General features: G+C 38.9%; 1 non-coding gene across 1 annotated transcript; it reads left to right on the forward strand.

Annotated features, from left to right (window-relative positions):
* Positions 1 to 5200: 5200 nt before the first annotated feature.
* Positions 5201 to 5307, forward strand: LOC141675826 (small nucleolar RNA R71). The gene has a single exon (XR_012556458.1). It is a non-coding gene; the product is annotated as a small nucleolar RNA R71 (small nucleolar RNA).
* The last annotated feature ends 4667 nt before the right edge of the window (positions 5308 to 9974 follow it).

The following is a 9974-nucleotide window of genomic DNA, read 5'->3' on the forward strand; positions in this document are numbered from 1 at the left end:
CAAGTGTGTAAGAACTGATTTTTGATGTTTGTGAGAGGGTTTAAGTGTAGGAAGTTTGTGGGAGATATGTAGGATAGGTGTATGTATATATAGGGTGTGGATTAGATTAGGGTTTGGGAATTAAGGGGTAAAATGATGGGGTAGTGGTAACAAATCGTGGGTTTATGGGCTAAAACTGTTTTTGTGTTTTTTTTTTTCTGAACTGTAAAAAAAAATTCTGGTACTCGACCCCTGAGCGGTCGCTCAGCAAAGCTGAGCGGGCGCTCAGCTTGCTGCGCGGTCGCTCAGCAAAGCTGAGCGGGCGCTCAGGGGGTCACTGGAATTTTTTTTTTCAGCCCCTGTTTTCTGATTTTTTTGTGTTTTTGGATAGGTTATTAACTTCTAAGGGTTCCTGTAACAACAATTCATGGGTTGCCTCCCACGCAGCGCTTCTTTTTCGTCATTAGCTTGACGTTTCGTACCCTTCTCAAGTAGTCAACAAAATGGCACTAACCACTTCTCGGTTTGCCATGTCCCCATAGTAGTGCTTCAACCGCTGACCATTAACCTTGAATGCTTGGTCCGGATCATTCTCAAAAATTTCCACCGCTCCTTGTGGAAACACAGTTTTGACAATAAAAGGTCCAGACCACCTTGATTTCAACTTCCCAGGAAAAAGTCGGAGCCGAGCGTTGAATAAAAGAACTTGTTGCCCTGGCACAAATAACTTAGGATGTAGCTTCCTATCGTGCCACCTCTTCACCTTCTCCTTATACATTTTGTTATTCTCGTACGCTTGAAGTCGAAATTCATCAAGTTTATTAAGCTGAAGCATTCTTTTCTTACCAGCTGCATTTAAATCCAGGTTTAACTTCTTCAATGCCCAGTAGGCCTTATACTCAAGCTCCGCAGGTAGATGACATCCCTTACCGTACACCAACTGAAACGGTGACATCCCAAGTGGAGTTTTGTATGCTGTTCTGTAAGCCCAGACAGCTTCATCGAGCTTTAAAGACCAATCCTTCCTTGACGGACAAACAGCCTTCTCTAGAATGCGCTTTATCTCTCTGTTAGACACTTCCGCTTGACCATTTGTTTGCGGATGATAGGCAGTAGCTACTCGATGATTCACATTATAACGCTGCATCATAGAAGTGAACTTACGGTTGCAAAAATGCGATCCTTCATCACTTATGATTACCCGAGGTGTTCCAAACCTTGTGAAAATTTGTTTATGAAGAAAATTTAGCACTGCCTTTGCATCATTTGTCGGTAAAGCTTTAACTTCGACCCATTTTGAGACATAATCGACTGCCAGCAAGATGTACTGATTATTGCAAGACGAGATAAAAGGCCCCATGAAATCGATTCCCCACACATCAAAGACCTCGACTTCAAGCATCACATTTAATGGCATCTCATCCTTCCTTGACAAATTTCCCACTCTTTGGCAACGATCACACCTTAAAACAAACTGATGAGCATCCTTGAACAAAGTAGGCCAGAAAAAACCTGCTTGCAGAATACGAGCTGCCATCTTCTCACCACCATAGTTTCCACCATAAACCGTGGAATGGCAGTCTCGTAATATCCCCTCCGTCTCACAGAACGGGATACATCTCCTGATGATCTGGTCAGCCCCCTGTCTAAACAAATATGGTTCATCCCACATATACCACTTCACCTCATGCAGAAACTTCTTCTTTTGAGCGGATGTCAAATTAGGAGGCATTATATTGCTGACGAGATAGTTTACAATATCTGCAAACCATGGTTCTTCCTCCTGAATTGCAAACAACTGCTCATCCGAAAAAGATTCATTGATTAACGTCCTATCCTGTGAAGTAGAATCGGGATTCTCCAATCTAGAGAGATGGTCAGCTACTTGATTCTCAGTACCTTTTCTATCTTTGATCTCTAACTCAAATTCCTGAAGTAAAAGCACCCAACGAATGAGTCTCGGCTTCGAATCCTTCTTGGAAACCAGATAGCGAATAGCCGCATGATCAGTGAATACTGTTACTTTCGTACCAAGTAGATACGATCGAAATTTCTCAAAACCAAAGACTATAGCCAAAAGCTCCTTCTCAGTAGTGGTGTAGTTCAATTGGGCACCATTTAAAGTCTTACTCGCATAGTAGACCACATGGAAGAGGTTTTTCTTGCGTTGTCCCAGAACTGCACCTACCGTATAATCACTCGCATCACACATCATCTCAAACGGTTATGTCCAATCTGGTGTTGTAATAACTGGTGCAGTGATCAAACTCTTCTTGAGAGTCTCGAATGCTGCCAAACATTCATCATCAAATTTGAAAGGCACATCTTTCTCAAGCAAATTGCACAACGGCTTAGATATCTTTGAAAAGTCCTTGATGAATCGCCGATAAAAACCCGCATGACCAAGAAAACTACGGATTCCTTTCACAGAATTAGGTGGGGGAGATTTTCAATGACTCCTACCTTGGCCTTGTCCACCTCCAGACCCTTGCTAGAGACCTTATGCCCAAGGATAATGCCTTCACGCACCATAAAATGACATTTCTCCCAATTGAGCACCAAATTAGTTTCCACGCATCTTTTGAGTACGGCGCGCAGATTATTCAAACATTCATCATATGAATGTCCAAAGACGGAGAAGTCGTCCATGAACACTTCGACGTTATTTCCAATCATGTCAGAGAATATAGCCATCATATATCTCTGAAAAGTGGCCGGGGCGCCACATAACCCAAACGAAACTCTACGAAAAGCAAACGTGCCAAATGGACAAGTGAAGGTAGTCTTTTCCTGATCCTCTGGTGCAATACAAATCTGATTATACCCGGAATAACCATCCAGAAGATAAAAATACTCATGACCCGCCAATCTGTCAAGCATCTGATCAATAAATGGAAGAGGGAAGTGATCCTTCCTTGTGGATTTGTTCAATTTTCTATAATCCATGCATACTCTCCATCCTGTAACTGTTCGAGTAGGGATGAGCTCATTCTTTTCATTTGCGACCACAGTGATACCTCATTTCTTAGGTACACATTGTACGGGGCTCACCCACGAGCTGTCAGAAATAGGATAAATGATGCCTGCATCCAGCCATTTCAGAATTTCTTTCTTCACCACTTCCTTCATGATGGGATTCAGTCTTCGCTGCTGTTCCACAGTTGGCTTACTACCTTCCTCTAGCAGAATTTTATGCATACAATATGAAGGACTTATCCCCTTGATGTCTGCTATGGTCCATCCTATAGCCGATTTGAATTCTCTCAAAATCCTTAAGAGCTTGTCTTCCTCACTACCTGAAAGGTCAGATGAAATAATAACAGGTAACGTAGATGAATCACCTAAAAAAACATACCTCAAGTGTTCAGGTAATGGCTTGAGCTCCAAGGTAGGTGCTTCCTCTATTGATGGTTTGAGCTTCCCCTCAGCATTCTTAAGGTCAGAAGTACCAAGAGATTCAAATGGTATGTCCAACTTTCGCTTCCAGGGAGAAGCGTTCAGATATTGTAATTGCTCGTTGCCATCTTCATCATCGCTGTCAAAATCCCCCACTAAGGCCTTTTCCAATGCATCAGACATTAGCATGTGATCGAGTTCCGAAGTAACCGCAGAATCAATCACATCCAATTTTAAGCACTCTTCATCTTCTGTAGGGAATTTCATTGCCTTGAATACGTTGAAGGTCACATCCTGATCTTGGACCCGCATAGTAAGTTCACCTTTTTGCACATCTATCAAGGTACGGCCAGTAGCCAAGAAAGGCCTTCCCAAGATTATGGGAATCTTCTTATCTTCCTCAAAATCCAGAATAACAAAATCTGCAGGAAAGAAGAGCTTATCCACCTTGACGAGCACATCCTCCACTATGCCCCTTGGGTAAGTAATGGAACGGTCAACCAATTGTAGCGACATGTATGTGGGTTTTGGATCAGGCAGATCCAGCTTTTTAAAGATCGACAACGGCATCAGATTAATGCTTGCTCCCAAATCACAAAGGCACTTGTCAAAAGTCAGATTGCCAATGGTGCAAGGAATGGTGAAGCTTCCTGGATCTTTCAGTTTTGGTGGTAACTTTTGCTGCAGAACAGCGCTGCATTCTTCCGTGAGAGCAACGGTTTCAAGGTCATCCAGTTTCACCTTCCTTGAAAGAATAGTCTTCATAAACTTCGCATAACTAGGCATTTGTTCCAGAGCCTCAACGAAAGGTATATTGATGTGAAGTTTCTTGAACACCTCCAGAAACTTCCCGAACTGTCTATCCAGCTTTTGTTGCTGCAATCTCTTAGGAAAAGGTGGTGGAGGATAGAGCTGTTTCTCCCCTGTATTAGCCTCAGGCAGAGTGTGTTCAACAGTAGTCTTCCTTGGTTCCGCCGCTTTCTCCTTTTGCTTTGGTTCTTCATCTCTAATTTTAGCTTCTCCTTCTTTTGCCTTTTCAGCATCAGCTACTTTTCCAGACCTTAAGGTAATAGCCTTGACTTGCTCTTTAGCTTCCTTCCTGCCTGGTACTTCCGTGTCACTGGGAAGAGTGCCAGGTTGATGATTGAGCACTGTATTGGCTAATTGACCGATTTGATTTTCCAAGGTCTTGATAGAAACCGCCTAACTCTTGCACAACAGCTTAAGTTCCTCAAAATCAGCACTTGTAGGTGCAGCTGTACTTCCCTGTTGAGGATATGATTGCCTTGTAACATACTACAGTGGTTGCTGGAATCCAGGTGGGTTAAACTGTTTACTCACTCCTTGCTGATATGGTGGCTGAATAGCATTCTGATTATTCCCCCAGCTGAAATTTGGATGATTTCTGTTGTTAGGATGATAGGTCGCTGGCACAGGCTGCTGTTGTCGCTGATAATTATTCATGTATTGAACAGATTCGTTGACAAGAGAACACTGATCCGTAGCATGAGAACCTGCACAAAGCTCACAAACCATAGCTATTTGATTAACTCCATATGTAGCCAGAGAATCAACCTTCATTGATAGCGCTTGGAGCTGGGCTGCAATAGCGGTGGCTGCATCAACTTCCAGAATACCTGCTACCTTGCCTGACGTCATCCTCTAAGTTGGGTTTTGATGCTCATTTGCAGCCATCGTCTCTATAAGATTATACGCCTCAGTATAGCTTTTAGCCCATAAGGCGCCTCCAGCTGCTGCATCGAGCATGGGCCGAGATTGGGCCCCCAAACCATTATAGAAACCAGTGATCACCATCCAATCCGGCATTCCATGATGTGGACATTTTCTCAACATTTCCTTGTAGTGTTCCCAAGCCTCGCACATAGATTCTGTAGGTTGCTGCGCAAACTGAGTAAGAGCACTCCTCATAGCAGCAGTCTTTGCCATCGGATAAAACTTCACCAGAAACTTTAGCGCAAGATCTTGCCACGTAGTGATGGACCCAGCTGGTTCAGAATGTAACCAGTCTTTAGCCTTGTCCCTCAGTGAGAATGGGAAAAGCCTCAACTTGATAGCCTCATCAGTCACGCCATTATACTTAAAAGTGCTGCAGATCTCGACAAAATTCCTTATGTGCATGTTGGGGTCTTCAGTTGCCGCTCCTCCAAAAGAAACAGAATTCTGCACCATCTGAATAGTGTCCGGCTTGATTTCAAAGGTGTTAGCTTGAATAGCCGGATGAAGGATGCTTGACTGAATATCATCAATTTTAGGCCGAGAAAAATCCATAAGAGTTGGATCAGCTTGAACAATACGATCTCCCATGTTTACTGGTTCTTTCTGCTCAGTTCCTAAATCCGAATCCTAAAAATCTAACTTCTCCGGAATATCAAGAACTTCGTCTGTCTCCTCAGCTGTATCTAAAGTCCTCTTGCGAGCACGAGAACGAGTTTGCATAAACGCTTGCTAAAGTACCTGAAACACAACCGGAAAAAATAAATAACTACTACGTCCTAATCACTGAGTCCTAATGACCAATGATGGTAAGTACATAAACTAAACAAATACGCCGAGTCCCCGGCAGCGGCGCCAAAAACTTGTTAGGGCGAAAATACGCGCTAATATTCACGCAAGTATACGCGTTCGCAAGTAATATAGAATACTTTCTAGTTCGTTCCCACAGAGACTCAGACTAAATTATTGTCTAATTAAACTCACTCACCAATGTATGATTACTTCTCAATGTTAAGACACTAACACTTAAAATTGTTGATTAAATATTAACTACAATTAATTACTTAATTAACCACTTAACTAACACTTCAATTTATCAATAATAAAACACTCATGAGATCACAACTTCATTATTACTTCCTTCTATAGCCATTGTTATTACCTTTAGCATATGACAGTGATGATATTAATCGAATAACACGAAACTGATAAAAGCCAACTTTCATTGTACTAATACCATTCTACCAAACATCCACAATTAAGATAGAAGTTGAATAGTCATCAATTATGTTGAGTTCCTATATGTCTACAGAAATTGACAACACAACGATTTTAGCACAAGTTATTCTTTTTGATTACATAGGGCAAATAAAACTGTTAGAGTTACCCACTAATCATGCACAACGTACATGATCCTATGCTAGCATGGCAAGTTCTAAATCTCAAGATTCACCGTCGCTTCACAAGAGATTAACACCCTATCTTATATGTTCGCGACGCACATAAGACGAATACGCACAACCAATACTAGATATCATACAATCATCACACACTAAAGTATTAAACAATTAACTAAAGAATTCCATAATAAATCCGTTGCAACCCCATGATCACGATTAGCCCATAATAGCACTTATCGTCATCATGGGTTCATATGAAATCATGATAAACAAACACAAGAAAATAATAACTAAACTAATTATATTAAAACAGAGTACATCACAAGAGTAAATAAGTTCAAAGCAAGAAAACTAGCATCCAACGTTACAACGAAACAAGAATCACAAGAAGATATGCTTCCTCTTCGTTGCGGTGTGCTAAATCGGTCTTCTTCCTTATCTCCTTCGCTCCTTGCGAAAAAACACAATCTTCTTCAATCCACGCTTGTGAAAACGTCTCAAATCTATTTATATAATAGTCCCATAAAACTCAGATTACATAGAAGTGGAAACCAAACAGAAGTAGAAGTCCTAAAATAATTTGTTTTTTTTTTCCCGACCCTGCGCGGCCGCTCAGCATAGCTGAGCGGGCGCTCACACCTTTACTGGAAAAATTCTGATTTCGCTCCGTTTCTTCGCCGTAATCTGCCCGTTTCTTTCCTCTCGCAATGGTGAACACATGCCAAGGCTTATTCTTGATGATTCCTCCCCCGAAATGCAACTAAAACCCTGAAATGCATAAACACTAGAAAAACGCATCAAATACACAAAATACTTGATTTCAAGATACCAATTTAAGCCATTTTAAGACGTTTTAAGTGGTATAAAATGCCACTTATCAATATGACCTTATTATTTTTTAATAAAATTATAATTAATTTATAAATAGGACAATAATGACATTATCGAAGAGCATATATATTCAAAAATGAGCTCAAGCGAAATGGTGTAATCAACGTATGTACTAAGACCATCTGCAACCCAAATGTAAATATTTACTTTTACACTATTTTGGTGTAAACTTGCTATTCAGCCCAATTCTAAAAATTACACTATTTTGGTGTGACTCCAAAAGTTATATTAAATTTGGTGTAATACTAAATTTTTAGAATTTTTGTATATTTTTATGTTGTCCTTGTATTTATTTAATAAAATAAATTTGTTTCATTTATATTTCATCAATTTATTACTTTTAACCTTATTTGTGTATTTTAATAATAAAATAATTTATATAATACAAAAATGGTGTTAAATGTAGTGTTGATAAGTTGGAGTTGAATTCAAGAATAATGCTAGGAAACTACTACTTGGGAAAGTGCCGTGCTTTTAGTTAAGGAAGATGTTTGGAAAGATTTGATGAATAATTTGCTAACCAGTAACACGAATAAATGCCTTGCTTAGTACGTACTTGGGTAACTTGCCGGGTCAATGCTCAGCCAAATACGTCGTTATTATTAGAAATTTCAAAGTTAGTACTTGAGATGAGAGTTGAGACTGATTCAACGGGTATACTTTCGCTGGACTTGCCCAAAATTTCCATGGAAATTATTGTATTTTACTCCATTACATCCATCCGATATTTACAGATCAGGTGATCAATTCAACTTTATATTTTAGCGATTGTATTTCTGTTATATTAAGGACGATCGCAAAAACGTTACCCCAAATTTTTTATAAAATCACGTGACTCACACATGACTTATTTTAATTCGTGGATGCATATTAATGCACGTGGGTTCCTATTTTATTATTAAAAAAGTTACCGACTATTCACGTGACACATCAGATTTGAGAAAATTTTTGAGGTAAAAATTTAGCGTCTCTAGCATTTTCCTACTAAAAATTCGGAATCATTAATTACACGAGCAATTGAAGTGACCGTTCCTTTTCTACGTATGAAATATTTTAACAACCCGAAATAAAATTCGATGTTGTAAATTAAAGCTCCGAATTTGCATAACATTTGGTTCCTAGTTCCTACAGTCACTTGTTTTTCGAATTACGAAATTCGAAATATGATATTTATATGTAACATAGAATATTTCGAATAGAATAAAACAAGTGATATTAGATTTGGGCAAACTTAAGAATGATATGAAATACATTTGAATATAAACATAATTTGTGCTATCTGTTTATTCGCCAATCATGTTACGATTTAACATTTCAATACAACTCGAGCAGAGTTTTTGTAATTTGCCGTTTGATGGAAAATTATATTTTTCATACCACCAACTTCTTTAGGAATGAACCTCGAACAAAGCACTTGTTTTCTATCCAAACCTTATCTCGCATGCAGGGCATGTGAACAACAGGGAAGGGGGCACAAATTCGAATAACTATGCTACAAGTCTCAAAACATAACGCTCAAGCCAATATATGACTTACCTGCTAATGGAGAAACACTTTCCGACAACACTTCTGCTAAAAAATCAGTTACTCCCTGATACTCCCTGATTGAGATGCATTATAAAGTTACATCCTTTCTACGAATATGCGAAACCTGCAACCAAGTGCAAGCTATTTATCCACTTCCCAGATATAGCAAAATATAGTAATTAATTCACTGGTGAACAACGATATAATTGATTCAATAGTTATTATCAAGTGTGAAGAAAGTCACTGTTCAGTTTCTTGTGTGAATGATATAATCTACTACTCTCAACCTTATTGTGCTTTATTGCAACCATCTGTAATCCATCTCCTGTTAACAATGGAACAACAGCATAATTTCCTACTTATTCGTGCGAGAAAGACTATGTACAATCCTAGGTTTTACATCACTAATGCGATCATTTTTTTGTTCTCAACTCCCCCCCCCCCCCCCACACAAAAATATACGAGGCTGAATCGACCGGAACCAACTAATAAACCCTCTAAAAACGGCCGTAACAGAACACTGTACATTTTAAATAGACTTCCATTTCTAACTGGTTGCCATCCATTAGTTCCATTCTTTCTATAAACATCTAAGACTATAAGCAACCAATACAACTATACAAACACATTACACATTACACACACAGAGATATATAGATAAATATATATACACACACACATATATACATATATACATATAAACATATATACATATATACATATACGTACTACAATTTGTAAGAAAGGTAGACAGATGAACAAGTAAAGAATACTCATTAACAAAATCAGAAAAGACATACTTCTTCATCTTTAGATAGGAAAGGTAATAATGATAAAATCAGTACCCTGTACAATTTCAATATACTTTTATTTCTAACCTTTTAGAATCCATCAGTATCACTCTTTCCATAAATTACAAGCTAAGACTATTAGAAATCAACACAAACACATATAATACATTTTAATAAGAAAGTTATAAAGATAAACAACTAAGGAATTGTCATTACGAAAATCAGAAATGATGCAATTCTAAGATAGGAAATCTAA

Source organism: Apium graveolens, chromosome 7, assembly GCF_009905375.1.
Source record: "Apium graveolens cultivar Ventura chromosome 7, ASM990537v1, whole genome shotgun sequence".
NCBI lineage: Eukaryota > Viridiplantae > Streptophyta > Magnoliopsida > Apiales > Apiaceae > Apium > Apium graveolens.